The following is a 19,921-nucleotide window of genomic DNA, read 5'->3' as shown; positions in this document are numbered from 1 at the left end:
CAATTTGTAAACCAAGCGTTATTCCTAGTCCCCCATAAGAGAGGTCACATTCTTCCCCTCTTAAAGACACCATGCCTCGACCTAATCAACCTCACCAACATATGCTCATATGCCCTATTGATAAAATAATTGAGAAAGTAGGCACATCACAGCTACTACAGGAGTAAATCAGCAAGAAAAATCTTCTACAGGGCTGCCAATCAGGAGTCATCACTGCAGCACTGAGACATCTGCACTCCAAGTAGTCAAGGGCAGCTCCCTTCACAATGACTGAAATGACCCCTGTAGCCTGGTCCTGTTTGACCTCTCTGCAGCGTTCAACACAGTTGACTATCCAGCCCTGATCAACACCCTCAAACACAAATGGCATTTTTATGCACTATCTTGAAATTGTTCACGTCGAACCTCAACAATTGGCGACAACTTGTGCAAATAGGTTCCAAAATATCATGGACACTCCCTATCTCCTGCAGGAGTACCCAGGGCTCCATCCTCTATCCCACCACCCTTAATCCTCTAGCTATTATCATTTTGTTTTTTTCAGATTCGGGGCTGGGTCGGGGTGGGGCTGGAGGCACAGGAGGAGGAGAGGTTTTCACACTCAAAGTGCGCATGACTGCTTGGCTGGCCATCTTGGCTCGACGAAACAGTCATACGCACTTTGCATGTTACCCACCAGTCTGCATTACACAACCTGGTAGTGAACATGCCCAGGCCCCCAGCCGAGCGCCGATCCACTCCGCTCAGACCAATCAGCGTTGTGGTTGGCAATGGGGAGCCAATCATAACGCTGCGTTGCAGCGTTGTGAATGACAATAGGGAGCCTAGGTGCTTCCTGGTTCCGAGACTCATCAGAGAAGCAGAGGAGGGACGGCGGCCAGCAGAGGAGGTAAATGGTATCTTATTTCTTTGGCCCCCCTGCTACCTCCCTCCCTCCTACCCCCACCCTCATTCTCTGCCAGCCACTATTGTTGATTAATCTAGAGTCACGCAAGGCAGTACAAATCACTCCCCTGCGTTATTCTGTGGCAGGGAGGCGCTCCGCGAGTTGAGTGTGGATGTGAAGTAGTGTGGCTCAATCACTCCCCTGCGTTATTCTGTGGCAGGGAGGCGCTCCGCGAGTTGAGTGTGGATGTGAAGTAGTGTGGCTCACTGGTTAGAGGCGGCAGACCCGAGAGCAGAGGACGGCCCGGGACCAGGGTTCGATTCCCGACGCGGCAGGTTTCTGGACCAGGGTCAGCGGACTCGATAATTCTCTCGCCTCGGTGCCCACTCTGATCAGCGATCACACTCGGCAACTCTGGGCATTAGCTTGCCTCATCTTCACTAACGGCCCCACCAGACCGCCGGGGATGCCTGGTCTCACCCTGGAGATACCCACTAAGGGACCATCTCTCAGGGAAGCCAGGAAGGGTTTCGCAGCGGTCGAAGCGCGGAGATACTCCTCCGGGAGTCGATCCTAGCGCTATATAAACCTGCAATTAATTATGTTCCCATGCATCCACCCATGCTTATTGGCACATTCCCAGATTTACCATTAGTGGTAGACCTCGGAATGCGTCAAAACACTACGCCTCCCCAGGTGAGGCGTAAAGAAGAGAAATATCTTTATTTCTCATTGTTTTTTCTTCTTTCTACATGTGCTGCATTTTGTAGAAAGAGGAAAATGCCTCTGAGGTGTGGTGCCGGGGCCAGGGCGACTGATGCTAGAATCTGGGCATCACGGTTCGATTCCCGGCTGCAGATTAGCCCAGCACCATGTTACTCTGGGCAATAGCTTGCATAATCTTCCCGACGGCCCTCAGCCCCTGGAGACCCATACTATTGATTGTTCGCGCTTTACAAATGTGGATTATTATTATTATTATCAGGAAGGTCTCCCTACCTGCACATAAACAATCCTACCTACAAACGGGCACCCTTGCACTATGATCCAAGGATGCCTTCGTTGGGACTAGGCAGCCAAAAATGCACCAGGGCTAACAAAGGAAAGGAATGTGCCATATAATGCTAAACATGGCACATTCGTGCCCTTTCAAGGCACAGAGTAAAGTGGCTTGCTGCGTTCTGCTGTGTGAAAGCTTCCCCTCAACGCGTTCATTCTCTCATTATGAATGTGGTTCATAAGAGGCTTTTAATCAATTTATAAGGACTGGTGTGCCTCTGTACGGCTGCTCTGGAACATTTTTTGACTGAGTCTAGGACCAGCTTTATCTCGAAAAGTACATTTTATGCATAGATTGAATGTTTCACACAGGCCAATCCATTCAGCATGGAGACTGTGAAACCAAGCGTGCTATACTCAGACAACAGCCCAGCTCCTGAAGACCTGTGCTTGGGTTCAACATGCACAGTAACAACTGCTTGCTGTGGGAGGGGACACTGGGCCCTTCTTGGATTCATAAAGCACAAGAAGCCGTGCCTCCGCAGGTCCTGCATAAGGCCATGCCCAGCTGGGGAAAGCGTTCTACCATGTGCATGTGCTGCAGTTGCTTCACCTTTGACCAATTGAAAAGGAAGGTCTTGTAGATCACGCTAATTCTTTCAGAGAAGGAAATAATAGCATTCAGGTTCCAATTCAGACACATCTGGATATATTTAGGAAAAAACACCCCAAGAACAACCTGTAGCTTAGACATTGTGAAAATGACACAGCTGGACATTGATCTAGTGTCTCTTGTCACACAACTAAACAATAAACTAATGCCAATGTATAACAAAACGATGACAGCTGTAGATAATAGAAACTTCAAGAACAGATGCTGCTCATGCAGACATTTGAGTTCCTTAATCCTTTGTGTTAGTGGAAAAGCAGGAGCAGGAAAACATGCCCCCGATGGTGTAATACTAGTGAATTTATGCGAAAAGGCACCAATGGTCACTGCATCTACTGGACCAGCGCTTACAGCTCTTCTACAAAGAAGACCTGGCTGTTCGAGCAGTAGCGGCCCCTCCCCCCCAGCGCCTTGAGACCCTCCGGGTGAGTAGCGCGCTATACAAATTTCTTGATTGATTGATTGATTCATAATTTATACAACAAGGGCAACGCTTATGTCCATGCGAACAGGGGTATCAAGTAATACTTGAAACATGCATTCACATGGAACTCATTAAGAAAACACTCATGAATATCGCAGATATTACTGTGCGGATTCAATCCGAAAGCTAACAATGTCAAAATAAACATGTTTGGAAAAAGTACAGATAAAGCAGCCAGTATGTAACAAGGTTCAGCTGAACCAAGTTTTAATCAAACGGATAACAAAAATTCTGCACACTTTTACGAAAGTGTGTTGAGCGAAATATAGTAGCAGAAGACCCAACATGTGTAAACAAACCAAAACTAAAAGATAGGACAAAGTGACATAAATCAAAGGCAAACACAGGTAATTGGTTGAAACTGTTGTGAGACAGCAGTTCCAGGTAAAAACAACTCATGGATACAAAAAATCAATCATTGTATCTGCAAAAGGTGGAAACGTTGTCTGTCTCTATAATCTTGTCAACTGCGTTTCGACCCCTTAGGGATAATGGGATCTTATAAGGACTAGGGATACCTGGGGTTGGCTGGATTGTAGAGCAGAAGTGAATTCAGTACATTGTCTGTACACTTTAGTGGACGGAAAAGTCACTTTGAGCTTCTGTGAAGATTCACTGGAGGGCTGACAGATAATGCCTCCAAACAAACGGGCTGAGAGCAGTGCATAGTCCCTGAGTCAGCACAGAACGCTCCTCAAAACTAGCACGCTCCCTCCTGCAGATATGGTCCATGTTGGCCTTCAAAAGAAGAGGCGCTGGATGGAGGACGCGAGCGCGATAAGGCAAAGTGGGGCGCCAAGTGATGGTCAAACTGTGGTACGCTGTCCTACAGGCAGCCCTGGAATGACTGTGCAGTGTGAGCGGGGCAGTGGGCCCCGTATGGGGGCTGGTTGTGCTTGAGTGCAAGAAGGCAGGGCTAAGTGAGAGTGAAGGTATGTAGGCGCGTGCACGAGGGCCAGACATGTGCTCCAGTGTAGGAACATGGGGCCTCATTTATGAAAAGTGACGCATAACTGAGTGAAAGCAGCGATGCGTCACTGTTGTAAATAAATGTAGCGCAGTCCACGTAGTTTCTTGTAGGTACTTTATTCCAGTTTAAATGGTACAAGATTAGGGGAAGACGAAAACCCCACCAGGAGCAGCCTCCTGCCACTCAGCCTTTTACCCAACTGACAGTCTTTCGCACTCAACATTCTAAATAGCTCTCACACCAAACATTCGAGGCTGAGCAGCAGGAATACAACATATCTCCCTTCTTTAATAGAAAACCAATAAACAAAAATAAATTCACAGAAACCAAATTAAATCAAGCAACCCAGCAATTAACATTCACCACTTCTCCCTTTCTCAAATGAAATGACAAACCTCCCACACACGTTTCACTTGAACCGAAGCAACAAACACACCACCACGCCAGCACACGACATACAAACCCCAAGAAACCAAACATTCTAGGCTGAGCAGCAGGAATACAACAGTCACTTTTCATTGCGCTCTCCTTGCGACATGCTGAATGCGTCATATTTACAGTTTGACACATCATGTTGCAAGGAGTCACAGATATGTCAGTATTTCTGATGTATCTGTAGGCACAAAAATGACGCATGCTGGAGTGTGTCTCAAAAGTGACACAACTCCAGCAATGGGTGTCATTTCACATGGGCAAGTCCCATGTTAAATGTGCCTGCGTCAGTCTTATTCCTGCCAAGAGGCAGGCGTAAGATATTGACGCATTTGCAACCTAGAAGTGGCGCAGTGAAATATCATAGATTTAACTGAGTCACTTCTACGACCCTTTCTTGCGTCAGAACGCTCCCCCTGCATACATTATACCTGGCGCAGGTATAATGTGGCGCAGGGATTTACAAAGTGACGCATCTCCCTTACTACATCACTTTGGAAATATAACGCAACATGGCACATATTTATACTGCTTAAGTGTCACAAAAAGTGACGCACCGGCGGGGGAAAAGTGACGCAAGTCCCCATAAATAAGCCCCATTGTGCTGGAAATGGCTGCCCACAGTGACCCCTGTTCAGTGGCAATAGCATAGTGATTTAACCAGAAAAACAGAAGGGTTACTCACTATCCCAGAGTACCTGTTTACTACAGAGAAGTGCGGGTACTTTCCCTTAAAAGTATTGCACCCCACCTGTAAAGTACGGATTCCCCAACTTTAAAATTAAAAGAAGAGCAAATACTCATTAATTGACAGTACCCCCCTGTTAAAATCGCTTTCAATAGACCCAGAAAGGTCTCTCTAGCGTCGCATTAACAACTTTCCACTATACATAGGCAACACGTCTGGCTTTGTCGGCCCTTGATTTCCCAACTTAAAGCGAATCATAACCGAATGTAAGTAGTGACCCAAAGGAACAAGCATTTCGCACCTTACAAGCTTGCAACCAACCTCTCTGCCCTCTTCCCGACCTGACACTGGAAATTATCGATTGTCGATGACTTGATATCGATTATTTCTATTCAATCTGTACATGTATGCGATTCATTCCATGTATCTCTGCTTTATACGTGCAACTACATTTTATATTTGGAAAGCGCTTCCAAAGCCCCCGGGTGATGGCGGCGTTATATACAACTGCACACGTATAGTAAATAAATAAAACCGTGGGGGTCGTCTCTCACCCAGACTTTAAATGGCGATGTAAACGGGTCTGGAAGAATGCAGCCAGTGCTTTGAGTGGGCACCTGGGCGCCTAAGTGAATAGCAGCATAAATACATAGGGCCATATGTATCAACATCCCATTAATGAATCGCTATTTAGAAATCGCAAAATGGTATGTATGTAGAAATTCGCTTCTTTTTAGCGATTCCTTAAAATTCCTTAATTGCGATTAGCAAATTGCTAATCGCAATTAAGGAATAATTTCCCATTGATTTATATGGGCCAGGAATCCATAGGAATGAAGGGGATATTTGCGATTCGCAATTTGCTAATCGCAAATTGAGAATATTTTCAAGGGTGCAGGGGTGTCCAAAGGACACCCTGTTGCACCCCTGAAATCTGCATGGGTGGACATGTGGCGAACATACATGCCCTAAGGGCATGTATGTACGTCACATGGCACTTTTAAAAATGAAAAAATATGCATTTTGAAAGGAATTCGCAACTTACCACCAACTAGAAGTTGGTGGTAATTTGCGATTCCTTAAGGCCAATTTGCGATTTTTTTTGGCTTCTTACATTGCATTTAAGGAATCGCAAAATTTGCGATTCCTTAAATGCAACCGCAAAATAAGGAATCGCAAATTTTGCGATTCCTTATTTTTAAAGCACATTTCCTTCATACATACCATTTGTCCAAATTGCATTCGCAAACCCCGAAATTCTGCGAATTTCGGCGTTTGCGAAGTCAATTTGGCTTGATACATATGGCCCATAGTCCTCTTAAACTGGAATATCCTGCACTAGCTGGGGGCCAGGGTCGGTCTAGGACAAAAAGTAGCCCCGGGCGCCCAAATAAAAGTGGCCTGATCAGTGAATCAGATAGCTGAAAAAAGTGAAAAAATTTGAAAATCTGGCCAGTGTCGAACGTGTAGAGTGAAACACCGTGTGGATATGTTGCATGGTACAGGAGTTTGGGAGACCTCATGCATTTCTGTTTTCGGGAGGCAGTGTCCGTGGTAATAGAAGACACGTCTACAGTAGAAACTGACCCACCCGCACATAAAACAGACCCAACAACTGTCAGACCAGCGCATAGGTGCCTGGTTGCCCTCTATGCCAGCCCGACCCTACTGGGGGCAGAGGGGACGAGCTGTCCCATTACCTGTGAGATCTCGGCTGCCCCGTCGGCCCTCTGCGGTCTCCTGGAGGTCACTTCTTGTGGGATTTATTGAACGGTCTCTTTGTCCTCCGTCTCTATTGGGCCTGGCTCACTTCTGCAGTTACTCTTTCTCTGTCTGCAAGGGACTGTTCTTCTAGCTCTCTCTAACGCTGCCCTACCTGTCTCGGTTGCACCTGTCCTGGCAGTCTCTTAAATGTCTCTTGATCACTTGCTGTGCTATGCTGCCTTCGTCTATCTCACCTTTACCTGTCTCTAGCCATACAAAGATCCACAGACTGTCTCTTGGCGGGGTTAGTTGCCCTCTCTCCCTGCACTCTCTTCCCCTTTCTTGCTTGGTTCATGCGCTTCGGTGGACTGTCTCATGCACGTCAGTGTTCCGGGATGTCACTGTTTCTGTTATGCTGGCTTTGCCTGCATCAAGCAGTCTCCAGCTGGCTGGGGTTTTCTGTGCTCCGCCGCAGTCTTTCTCCCACCCACTGGTCGTCCCAGACTGTCTCTTCTACTCTGAAGTGTCAAACTACGTGTCCCTGCCCTCTTGCCTTTCCTTTCTGTGTCTATGTCTGTCTCCGGCTACAACAGTCTCTGGCTGCCTCGGTCTTGACTGTAACTGTCTCCTGAATCCCTCTTTGAAGACTGTGCTCTGTCTCAGATCCTCTGTTTCCTCCTGCTGTCTCAAGGTGTTGCCCAGTTTCTCTCTCCACTGGTCTCCGGCTTCTCTCTCCGTTCCTTGGGATAGCTCTGCTCTGCATATGTCCGTCTCAGAGCTGCCCCCCGCCCACAGCAGTCTCGAGATGGTCCTATTCACTCCACTCCCATGTACTCTGTCCTGCAGACATTCTGCTTCAGAATGTCTCTAAGGTGACGGTTACCATGGCAGCAGATCAGGATACAAACACTGTAACCCTATTAACCAGACAATGGTAGTCCTGCTGGCCTTTGATTGGCTGAAGCGAGACTCTCGATCTGTCTGAATAGAGACCCTGGTAAACCTTGTTGTGTGTGTGTCTCTCGCACTGACACTCATGTGCAGCATCTGTGACAGTTACCTACTCGCAACTCCCAAAGTGCAATGTGCGTTACACATAACATCCTATTTTCAGTGGGAGCTGCAATCGGTGCTAACCAGGCCCAGCACCTGTGCTCTTTCCATCAAAACTGTAAATGTGAAGTGGTACACCGAATCGGCAACTACTTTGACACCCCTGTAAGACCCTTGTACATGATGGCAGTGGTACCTAGGGCAGAGATGTAAAAGGGGTGCCTGGACTGCAGTGCCACCCTGAGTGACCCGAGTAAAATCGAAGTCTGGAGGTCTGCCATGTCAGCCCTGCATGAGCAGCATGCCTGCTCGGTTCGACCCTGCACACCATGTGTGACAGGGTCACCTCACTGCAGTTAATATATGTCAGTCACCCCTAGGTAGGCTTCCTATAGCCCAGGAGGCAGGGTGCATTATATATCTGTGTGGAAGTATATGTGCAAGCATATACTCCCCTGTGGTAGCATTCCAAACATTATTCCACCGCAAGTGACCAGCAGTCCTCAAGATACAGCTTGCTTTAGGACAATACCTATAAGTCCAGCCCTTTGATGGCCCGGCCGATTGAATTCGTGCTTGGTGTCAAACACTGTGCTCTTTAACAACCAACACACCGTCTCCTCGTCGTGCTTCAACATCCTGCGCATGCTTCGGAAGATCTTCTGGTGGATCCCCACAGAGACCAGGAAGACCGTCACCCAGGCCCTCGTCACCAGCCGACTGGACTACGGCAACGCACTCTACGCCGGAACCACCGCCAAGATCCAGAAGAGACTCCAGCGCATCCAGAACGCCTCAGCCAGACTCATCCTCAACATCCCGCGACACAACCACATCTCCGGACACCTTAGAGACCTACACTGGCTCCCGGTGAACAAGAGAATCACCTTCCGCCTCCTTACCCACGCACACAAAGCTCTCCACGATCAAGGCCCGGCCGAGCTACCTCAACAACCGCATCAACTTCTACGCTCCAAACGCCACCTCCGATCTGCCAGCCACGCCCTCGCCGCCGTCCCACGCATCCGCAGAGCCACTACAGGAGGAAGGTCCTTCTCCTACCTGGCCGCCAAGACCTGGAACTCCCTCCCGGCCGACCTGCGCCTGACCCAAGACCACCTCTCCTTCAGGAAGAAGCTCAAGACCTGGCTGTTCGAGCAGTAGCGGCACCCCCCCACACCCCCAAGCGCCTTGAGACCCTACGGGTAGGTAGTGCGCTCTATAAATTTCTTTGATTGATTGATTGATTGGCGGTGTCAATGTTTAACATGCATATGCCCAAGTTGCACTTTAGACAGTGCCCACCTGGTTTAACCAGTGTTCCCACGTCTTTGTAGACTTTTCTGAAGCTTTGCCACCAAGAACGAAGTCTGACTTCATGCTGGGGAGTGTGTGCCGCTTCGGGAGGTCAGAGTCAAAGGACCTCCACCTACACAGGATGGCTTGTGTATTACAACGGTGTGGCAGTGAGCCTCAAAGGTTTCACTGATGCCACTCGAGAACAAAGCCGCCCCCTGCCCCAGGCACTGTTTTCCGTGGGCAGGCGGGATATTACAAATTAGCTTTACAGGAGGCGCCCACCTCCACAAGGCTGACCACATCTCTAGGGCTGGCAGCTGAGGTGTACTACTGGGGATGGTTCCGGCCATCTTGAATTTAGGCTTAAAAACAGGGTCTGACAAGGTTTAGTGACATACACATACAGGATGTTGGCCTTACTGAGGTGAATTAGCCGTAGTACTAGATGCCCATTGGCTTCTAGTCCTCACACCCAATAACACCCCCTAACACCAGAACCTCTGATTCATCGTGATGTCCACGACAAGCCAGGAGTCCACGAAAATAGGAGCTAAGCTCTTCTCTTGTGGCTGCCCCCCGCACCTGCTGGATTGCGATTCGACCAAGGCAAAAGACTGGTTCCACAAGGAAGGCGAACCCCTCTGTAAACTCCAGGCTTCCCTAGAACGCCCATGGACTAGAGGAACTAGTCCCCTGCAGTTGGCAGGCAGGAACTGCAAAGTCCACAACCTTGAAGACCCGAGCTGCCAGGTGTGGTCACTCAAAGTTCTTGTGCAGGTGGCTTCTGCAGACTGTAGACTCAATTTTTTACACCATTCCCCTGGTACTCTGGATAAAGATTTCTCTCACCAAAGTGCTAGTAGGTACAACGGCTTGTTGGTGGTCAGTCTGACGACTACAACCTGCTTTATTCAACACTTCAAGAGAACAGATTCATCTGCTCTAATGACCAAACACGCCTGTGGCTCTATTGTAAAGATCATACATCTGTTTGTACCATCTGTTGGCATGCCTGCCAGCTCCTCTGGCCACTGTTCTGGTACAGCACCATGGATAGCCAAGAGCACCTCTGCACCCGAGATCCCCGGGCCAGGTATTGTATTGTATTGTATATTGGATTTATATAGTGCTTATCACCCAGGGGTCTCTAAGCGCTTGCCTTGGGAACCCGTCCTGGCTTTTCCCTGTGAGATAGCCCCTACAGGGCATCCCCAAGGTGAAAGCCAGGCATCCCGCCGCGGGGGGCCGTTGTGGAGATTAAGCTAGCTTAATGCCCAGAGTTGCAGAGTGTGAACCCATGATTAGGTCAGGCACCGAAGCGAGAATTATCGAGTCCGTGGACATTTGAGCTCAAGACCCTGCCGCGTCGGGAATTGAACCCTGGTCCCGGGTCTGACCTCTGCTTCAGGGTCTGCCTGCTCTAACCAGTGAGCCACACTGCCTGGAGACTCCTGGCCCAGGGGCACCTCCTTGCTTTAATCCAATGGGTTTTGCTCAACTCAGTACCGTTTTGTTAAGTAAGCATTTCAACATCTCACATCTGGTTGACAGATCAGTTTGACAGCTGAAATTGAACCTCTGCACCTTGCTCCCCTGAGCCAGGTAAAATTGTGCTGGCTGTTGTGAACAGGTCTAAGGACTCCCAGGACCTTAACTCTGAGTGGGTGTAAAAGGTAGGCAGATTCAACCGATAACCTTTAAGTATTGCCCGGCGTTAGTCGCCTCTCATACCATTCGATAAATATCAAACAAAGAGGCAGGCGCTGGAAACTGGAAGGCAGGAAACAGAAGTTTATTCCGTCGGAGCAGAACACATCAAATCAGACAACAGGGTATCGTCTCAAGGTGCTCTAACAGCATCTCTGAGGCCTGGCCTCTTATACACAGGTTTATGGCTTTGTTGCATGAAACACATTCTTGTTAATACTTTGATGTACGGAAAGACATCCTCGGAATCCCCGCTTCAAGCCCGTTCCCACACATATCTACAGTAGAAGTCCCCACCCCGATCTCAGTGGGTGATGACTGTTGCGCAGCTGGACATTCCGCCGGTTCCCGGAATGTGTGCGGCTGCTCGGATCTCATGGGGTGGGGGGCTTTGATCAGTCATAGATCCTTTGAAGAGGGGCAGCTTCCTACTGTAGGGGGCAATAAACTGCATCTGCAGGACTAGGTGATGGCCTGGGATCGGGTCGGATAATCGGGCACAGAGGAAGGGGGTTCATTAATGGATGTGTGATCATGAAAGGGATGGAGGGAGGTGTTAGCCAGGTGCGGGATGTGGCTCTGAGGCAGGGCCGTGCTGAAGGGGTGGTTTATGGCCCAAGCATGTGAGAGCGGGGGCTGTCAGTGCGCGGGGGATGCTTGCGAAGTCAGAGAGAGAGAGAGAGAGACGCGCTGGCGATTGGCAGTGGGCAGAGAGGCCATGATACTCAAAATGGCTGCTGCTTACGCACACGTTGGAGCCTGAAAAAGGGACAAGATGGCGCCGATAATGTTTACGCCGCAATCTAGATTTTAACATGGGTCCCGTTGTACTCACCCTCTAAAGTATCGATTGCATATGTGCGTTTTTCCCATTGACCGCAGCGTTAATGTTTTTCACACTGCAAAGTATTGATTTATTTATTGCTTGAAAATTTATAACTCTAGTTATACTGTATGTAATGATTTCATTTTGGTGTCTAATAATAAAAAAAAAATAAGAGCTGTTTTTAGGTCTCGCGCCTGCGATGCATATGGCGAAGCCATATGCCATCGCGCAGGCGCGATACTATTGCTGCCGGGTCTGCTTCCCAGGAGACAGGAGATGTCACAAGCACGCTCTGGAAAGCGATCGGCGCCGGCCGCGCGCGCGCTTCCCCATCTCCTGTCTCTCTGGGAAGCACACAAGCAAGCCCAGCAAGCCCCGCCAAGGTAACTTGAAATAATCTTTATTTCTTGTACAGACTGACGCTCGGAAACACTCGATGTGAAGTTCTCCTAAGTCATTTAACCTCGCTTATGGTGAGATTAATCTAGTGACTGGTGGGTGTGGGTGCTGGGCTAATCGCATCGGAGCTCCCTCTGGCGGCTTGTGATTGTAGTGTAGCCGGAGACTGAGCTCCCTCTATCGGCCGGCGCCCTTCGCTGTTGCTCTGAAGGAGCCCCCCTCAGATGCTGCGGCAGCCTCGAGTCGCGCAGTGTTGTCCCTGGACACCTGCGAGAGGAAACTCCAGACGCTATAATGTAATGCTGGCAAACAAAAAGTTTTCACTACGACGCGCTATATAAAGGTCTCATGTGGAAATATTTTACACCAAGGGTGACTTTGCAGAGAAAGGCCCACTATCCGTGGACTCTGTGCTTTCCATCCCCAACTTACAAACATATCACTGCACGAGCAGTAGCACAATTAAACAGAATAACCCAGCCCAAAGTAGCAGTTGCACACCATGGCATTATGGGTATGCAAATGAGCCCAGGAACGGCTTCTTTCTCCACATTGCAGTATGCGACCTGTAAAAATTGAAGGCAACATTTCAAGTCTCGTGGGAAAAAAATGTCAATTTTGCAGTGAATCTCGCGTTTATTCAAAGACAGTTAAATAAGTCGCACACACTTTCTTTGAGATATTCAGGACCGGCGCAAAATACAATTCAGTGTCAAAATTACATTCTGTTCGGTTTTCATAAGTAGACGTGCTTCGCTGGAATTCATTCGCCTTGACCCATCCCCGAGATGAAAGTTAACATTGAAGTGCTTAAAAATTATGACACAAAAAAGTAGTTTGTCAAAGGCCAGTGCTGCTGTACGGGGCGCACTTTATAGCCAGCCAGCAGACACCACTGATGTTTATTGTGGCCACGATCTGTATATTTCACAAAGTTTCCAGCAAGCAGAGCCTGTGACTCTGTACAGGGTCCTGAGATTGCTTGCACCCCACCTGCTAGGGCTTTAATCACAGAAATGTAGGGCCTCAGTCGCGGCAAGAAGGTGGGTGTGATCTGTTCTGTGTTGCCGACCAGCAGACCCTCTGAAGCTCATTGCTGCCCCCATCTGTACATTTCAAAGAGATGCCTGCCAACAGAGCACACAGTCTGCAGGGCTCGCGCCACATCTCTTACGACTTTAATCACAGAATACAACATCTCCAGTTCCCGCAAGATGGTCTCAATGGCACCCTGGGGGGCGCTGGGCATAATTTGGGTGTGGGGGTCATTGTCCCTCCTCAGTCTCCTGAAGGGGCAGGGCTCTCTTTGAGGGCAGCTGCGCGCCCTCCTGCCCTGTCTCTTCCCCATGGTTGGAAGTCTAGCTCCTTACAGATGACACTGCGCAGCGCGGCTCTAGGCGCTGCTTGGGTGAGGGCAGTTCTCTGCAGACTGCTGTTCCGATGACAGTTTGAAACCAGTGATTGACTCGGAGGCAGTTCTCGGTATTTTCCACAGGTACAACAGTAGTTGTGTGATTGTGTTAATAGATTTTCTTTTCCTTCAGGAGGTCGAAGTGAAGTTCTCGGGACTCACTGCTACAACACTAGTTGTGTGATTGTGTTAATAGATTTTCTTTTCCTTCAGGAGGTCGAAGTGAAGTTCTCGGGACTCACTGCTACAACAGTAGTTGTGTGATTGTGTTAATAGATTTTCTTTTCCTTCAGGAGGTCGAAGTGAAGTTCTCGGGACTCACTGCTACAACAGTAGTTGTGTGATTGTGTTAATAGATTTTCTTTTTTTTCAGCAGGTCGAAGTGAAGTTCTCGGGACTCAGTGCTACAAAAGTAGTTGTGTGATTGTGTTAATAGATTTTCTTTTTTTTCAGCAGGTCGAAGTGAAGTTCTCGGGACTCAGTGCTACAAAAGTAATTGTGTGATTGTGTTAATAGATCTTCTTTTCCTTCAGCAGGTCGAAGTGAAGTTCTCGGGACTCACTGGGCACCTTCCTCAGTCATATGAGGGCCGGCCATTTTAACCTCACTTTTGGTGAGATTAATCTAGTGACTGGTGGGTTTAGATGAATGTATTGACTGCTGGGCTAATCGCATCGGAGCTCCCTCTGGCGGCTTGTGATTGTAGTCAGGAAAAGAAAATAGCCAGAGAACTGCCCTCACCCAAGCAGCACCTAGAGCCGCGCTGCGCAGTGTCTTCTGAGGAGGGACTATCACCCCCACACCCAAATTATGCCCAGCGCCCCCCAGGGTGCCCTTGAGACCATCTTGCGGGAATGAAGGCCTGGACTCGACAAACTTAATGTGGAGAAAATGGAGGGGCATGATTGAAATAGAGAAGCCCGGGAAACGAGGCAGATTGATTGGAATGAGAGGATTCAAAGCGCAGTAAACTCCAAACCATTATGGATGTCCTGTAGCGCTTGAAACGGTGTAATCTTCATAGAAGCCACCAGTGAGCTTTGTGCAAGTTCAAATGAAGAACAGGGGGCAGAAAAACAGAAATCTAGGACAAAAGTTTGGGAAAGGATATTAAGAATGAGCAGAGTGGGAGGAAAGTGAAGGCAGGTTGGGGTGCTTGCTAGAATTTGAGGAAGAAGTAGACGTGTGGGTTGTAAAGAATAAAGGAAGGCAGGTATGTTGTACAGAAAAAAATACTTGGTATTGGCACTTCACAGCTCGCGTAATTATTAATGGTATTTGTGTTATTGCTCATGCTGAGTTCCTGGAGTAGCAGATGTAGATGTTTGATCACTGCCTGCATAGTTATGATATGCAGACTCAGGACTCGAATCCAAGCCCAGATCACCAGGATCCAACCTTCTCCGGAGTTGAAAACCCATGTATTCAAGCAACTTCCATAACTGTGTAGCCTCTTCAGTGCTATCTGCTCCTAAAAGGAGGAGGGGGTAGGGTAGACATGGTCCTTTCCAAGGGCAGTGGTGTTATGGGTTAGTCCACCGCTGTGCTCAAAGGCAGTGAGGTACATTTATTTTCCCCCACATTTTCAGTGGGTACTTGCTGTCCTGCAGCAACATTTGCAATTGTGAACTGGGCACCGGGGCAGTTGTCCTCTATACCACATTGAAAACAAAATGAGGTGAAGGGTCCTTGTGATAGCTGCAGTAGCACCCTCTCTGCTTCTGAATAGGGTGCTGGAGCATGTTTAGCTGTCCTGGTCCTTCTTGGCCTACAATTCTTTGAGGTATTGTCACCGTCTTCGAAATTTAGGGGCAATGGATTTCAGGACACTTGATAGTTATCAAACCAGTACCATAAGATCCAACATACATCCTTAGAAATAAATGACATTTCCTGAAAAAAACTAAAGTTTAAGACAATACAAGGTTAAGCATGGTTTTAATAGTGGCTACAGTGCAAAACCAAATTGTCTGCCAGGGTTTCTGTTGCTTTGTCAAGCCTCGCCAAAGTTACCAGCAAATTAAACAAGCATTTGCAATGCTACAGGTGTCGCATTTACTAGAGTTTGAGTTATTGGCATTGTAGATTACAATGCCTTTTATTAATGTGTTGTTTTTTTAAACAAATAAATAAAAGGCATTGCCATTTACAATGGCAATAGCATAAACTCTCACAAATGCGAGACCTATTGCATTGTAAATGCTTGTTATAAATTGGAGTCTGATTTTTCTTGACAATTACTTATCATTCATTTTGGTGATGTGAAATGCTTAACACATGTTCCTCTAAGTAGTCTGTCTGCTATTTACCACTCTACCAGGACCGACAGAAGGTTTACTGAGGGAGTACCCGGGATCCATCTTTTTGTATTGTGCAAGAATTATATGGTAAGGCCTCCCTGCCATACCACGTAATACATTCACATTGCAACAATATTTGCGAGTCGAGGCTGATGTGGAGTTCACAACGGGCGAATCTGTTAATAAGGATCAGATTTAATTTTCATCGATGAATGCATCGATTTCCATATTAAGATTACCCCTCTAGTAAATTCTTCAACTACACTACCTAACATGCATTTTGACAGTTACTTTATTTGGGGCCTGTTGTTCCTTAGGCTCACTTTTGACAACCACCTTCCCAATTACCTGTATTCTCAGTTTGAGGACTGTGTTTTTACAGCAGGTGATCCCCATTTTTATAACTCACACATACCAAAAGCAACATAATGATAACTGGCAACAGTGATTTACATAAACAGGATATCCATTGTTGGAGCCAGGAGAACCAATTAAAAAAACATGCCTGCTCAGGAGCACCTCCCTCTCCGCGCATGTTTCTTAGTAGATTGTGCAGTGCTTGAATGGCAAGTGTAAGTGCCCCATTGTGCATGTCAGTCTCTGGGATGAACGTACAGCAAGCTGATCGGATCCTGGAACAGGCCTCTCTCTTCATTGTGCACATTAAGGGCCAGATGTAGGTAAAATAGATTTACCGATTTTTAATTACCGAATTTTACCGATTCGGTAATTAAAAATCGGTAAATCTAAGGGGTGGATATGTAGGTATTCCAGATGTGCTGGAATACCGATTCGGAAGAAATCGGTATTTACCGATTCGGTAAATACCGAATCGGTAATGCCCATTCATTCCTATGGGCTTTGAAGCCCATAGGAATGAATGAGCATTACCGATTCGGTATTTACCGAATCGGTAAATACCGATTTTCACAAGGGTGCAGGAGGTGTCACTTTGACACCCTCTGGCACCCCCAAAACAGGCTCGGGTGCCATGTGGCAGGCATACATGCCCTAAGGGCATGTCTGCCTGTCACATGGCATAGGTGTGCATGCACACATGTGCATGCACACCGGAATCGGTATTTTACCATCAAATTGGATTTGATGGTAAAATACCGATTGGGTAAGGCCTCTGGGACTCTGAAGAGTCCCACCTACATCTGGGTGCCTCAGAATCGGTAAAATTACCGAATTTTTATTTTACCGAATCGGTAATTTTACCGATTCGGTAAAATAATGCTCCCTACATACCTGTCACCCATTTACCGATCGGTAACGGCCAAAATCGGCCGTTACCGCTTGGTAAATGGCCTCAAACGGCCACCTAAATCTGGCCCCAAGTCCAGTACTAATTGGTGGTACATTACCATGAGGCAGCTAGCTTGCAGCTAGATGCTGTTCACATTTTTGAGCATCTCTCAATGGGTTATATGTAACCAGTGGCCATTAGCTTTCATTTGCAGGGTGAAGAAGGGTATCGACCGCCCAGCCCCCAGCTGTGCTTCCACGAACTGTAGCACCTATTGTCTCACCCTTAGAGGCCCTGTACTTTAACATCCACACACTGCATTTGCAGGCTGTGTGTTTTGAAGCAAAGAAAAGTGAAGAGGTGACCTGGCACACATCCTTGTGTGTCATACCTACAACCCATTGCCTGAGGCCTAGGTAAGCCACCCCTGTAGCAGGGTGCACTAGCCTCAGGTGAGGGTACAGTGGCATGAGTCCTATACCCCTACAGTGTCTAAGTCCATTCTTTAACATTAAAAGTGCAGTAAAGCCAGAAAGAGCATATGGTCTGGGAGAAGGTCATTACGAACTCCACAGCTCCATAATGGCTTTACTAAAACCTGCATAGTTTGGTAGCAAACGTCTCAGCACATTAAACCCACACTGATGCAAAGTGTGGGATTTAATGTAAAATGCACTCAGAGGGCCCCTTGAAAAACGACCAGCCCTGATGTGGTTCCTGAATGGCTGCTTGCCATTTGGCACCACCAGGCAGGTTTTCTGGACCCCTGGGTAAAGATCCCTGTTCTCTGGGTCCAGAAACTAAGCCCATCCTGGGCACATGTGTCAAGCCTCTTTCCCCACGATGGGCTGGGTCCACAAAGGGGAAGCTTTAAAGGCCTGCCACCTTTGTGAGCTGTCCCTTCCATGTGCTGCCCTAATCAACTGTCTCTGCCGGTTCTACCCCCGGCTTTGGGCAGGAGATTCGGGAGGATAGCCAAGCTAGGGTGAGAGGTGTGCCAACCTTTGCCAACTCTACCGCTCACCTGACACCCCATAGGCTTGGTGGCCCAATTGACAGTGTACAGGCATCCCCCAAGAATCCATCTTACCTCTCCAGCGGTGGTTTCCTTCAGGAAGCTTACCTGCCCGAGCTTGCAGCCACTTTGCCGAACCAAAGGTCTCCATTGAAAAGCACAGAACCCGACATTTCCTTGGCACCCTGCCCCCAGCCTTCCAAAGTGCCACTGGTGGTGAATTTCCTAAGCAGACTGTTGGCCCCTGTAGTGCTGACCTCAATCCCAGGAGCTTTGGCCCCACATACGAGGGGCCTGCTTGTAAGCAGTCCCTAACCAAAGGCCCCATTAGCCCCATTGGCTAACATTGGGCAGTTGCACTTTGCACCCACCCGCCCCAGTGCCAGTTATGGTGCAACTAGAGTGCCATCCAAGACCTTGGGAAACCTTGATCCTAACCCCCAAAACTCCCACTAGTAAGAAGCGTACTTACCTGTGAAACTGATAACCATTTTTCTCCCATAGGAACCCACGTTATGAGATTTTGGGCCTAAAATATTGGAGGTGTTGAACTGTTGTTTTGGATGGGGAAAACAGTAACTTTAACTCAAGCCAAGAAAGGTCTTACTTACCGTGTATTGTGAGATCCTTATGTGTGGTATCTAGACATATCACCCCAGTACTGAAAGTAATCTAAATGTAACTGAAAAGTAGTCTAAAACTAATTAGTGTAATGTAAACAGTTTTTCGAATCAATACCAACCTGTAACTATTGTAAATTCAACCATAATTGAATTTCCTTGTGAAGTCCTGAATTTGAGAGTATAGTACCCTTCCGGGTGAGTAGCGCGCTATACAAGTGTTATGATTGATTGATTGATTGATTTTACTTTCCTGTGTCAAGTCGTGCTTGGTGCTAAAAATAAAACATAAGTATACCTTTTTTTATACTTACCCAATTGGTCTGGATTCAGTCTCTGAGTGTGTGCCTTCAGTCTTGATTGAGTGAATACAATAAAAGCTTAACACACCGTCTGGATAAGCTTAACTTCTCGCCCACACTACCACAAAGAGAGCTGTTAGTACTTACATAATTTAGCCTCTGCTCTATCTCTGGGGACTCCCTGGACTCTGTGAACACTATCAATCAATCAATCAAATCAGAGTACTTGTAAAGCGCGCTACTTACCCGTGAGGGTCTCAAGGTGCTGAGGGGAGGGGGTGCCGCTACTTCTCGAAGAGCCAGGTCTTGAGGAGTCTTCTGAAGGCGAGTAGGTCTTGGGTCTTTCGTAGGTGGGTAGGGAGGGTGTTCCAGGTCTTGGCGGCGAGGTAGGAGAAAGATCTGCTGCTAGAGGTTGTTCGTTGGATGCGGGGGACAGCAGCGAGGGCGAGGCTGGCGGAGCGGAGCTGGGGGGTGGGGATGTAGAAGCTGAGTATGCTGTTCAGGTAGGCTGGTCCGGCGTTGTGGAGTGCTTTGTGTGCATGGGTGAGGAGCTTGAAGGTGATCCTCTTATCGACGGGAAGCCAGTGTAGGTCTTTCAGGTGGGGGTGATGTGGCTGCGGTCGGGGACGTTGACGATCAGACGGGCGTTTTGGATGCGTTGTAGTCATCATAGGTGTTTGGCGGGGATTCCTGCATAGAGTGAGTTGCCGTAGTCCAGTCTGCTGCTGACGAGGGCCTGTGTCACCGTTCTTCTTGTTTCAGGCAGGATCCACTTGTAGATCCTGTAGAGCAGGCGGAGGGTGTTGTAGCAGGAGGAGGAGACGGCGTTGACCTGTTTAGACATGGAGAGGGAGGAGTCAAGGATGAATCCTAGGTTGTGTGCATGGTCGGTGGGTGTTGGTGCTGT

General features: G+C 48.0%; 1 protein-coding gene across 1 annotated transcript in view; it reads right to left on the bottom strand.

Moving 5' to 3' along the window:
- The window catches only part of TEKTL1 (tektin like 1), a 182,846-nt gene extending 175,169 nt beyond the window's left edge, over positions 1-7,677 (bottom strand). The window contains exon 1 of the mRNA XM_086924377.1: positions 6,830-7,677. The gene's annotated coding sequence lies outside the window, so the exon portion shown is untranslated. The remainder of the gene's footprint in view (positions 1-6,829) is intronic.
- Between the last annotated feature and the right edge of the window lie 12,244 nt (positions 7,678-19,921).

Source organism: Lissotriton vulgaris, chromosome 5 (genome assembly GCF_964263255.1).
Source record: "Lissotriton vulgaris chromosome 5, aLisVul1.2, whole genome shotgun sequence".
Lineage (NCBI taxonomy): Eukaryota > Metazoa > Chordata > Amphibia > Caudata > Salamandridae > Lissotriton > Lissotriton vulgaris.
Note: the sequence above shows the minus strand (reverse complement) of the source record. Positions and strands in the feature narration are given on the sequence as shown.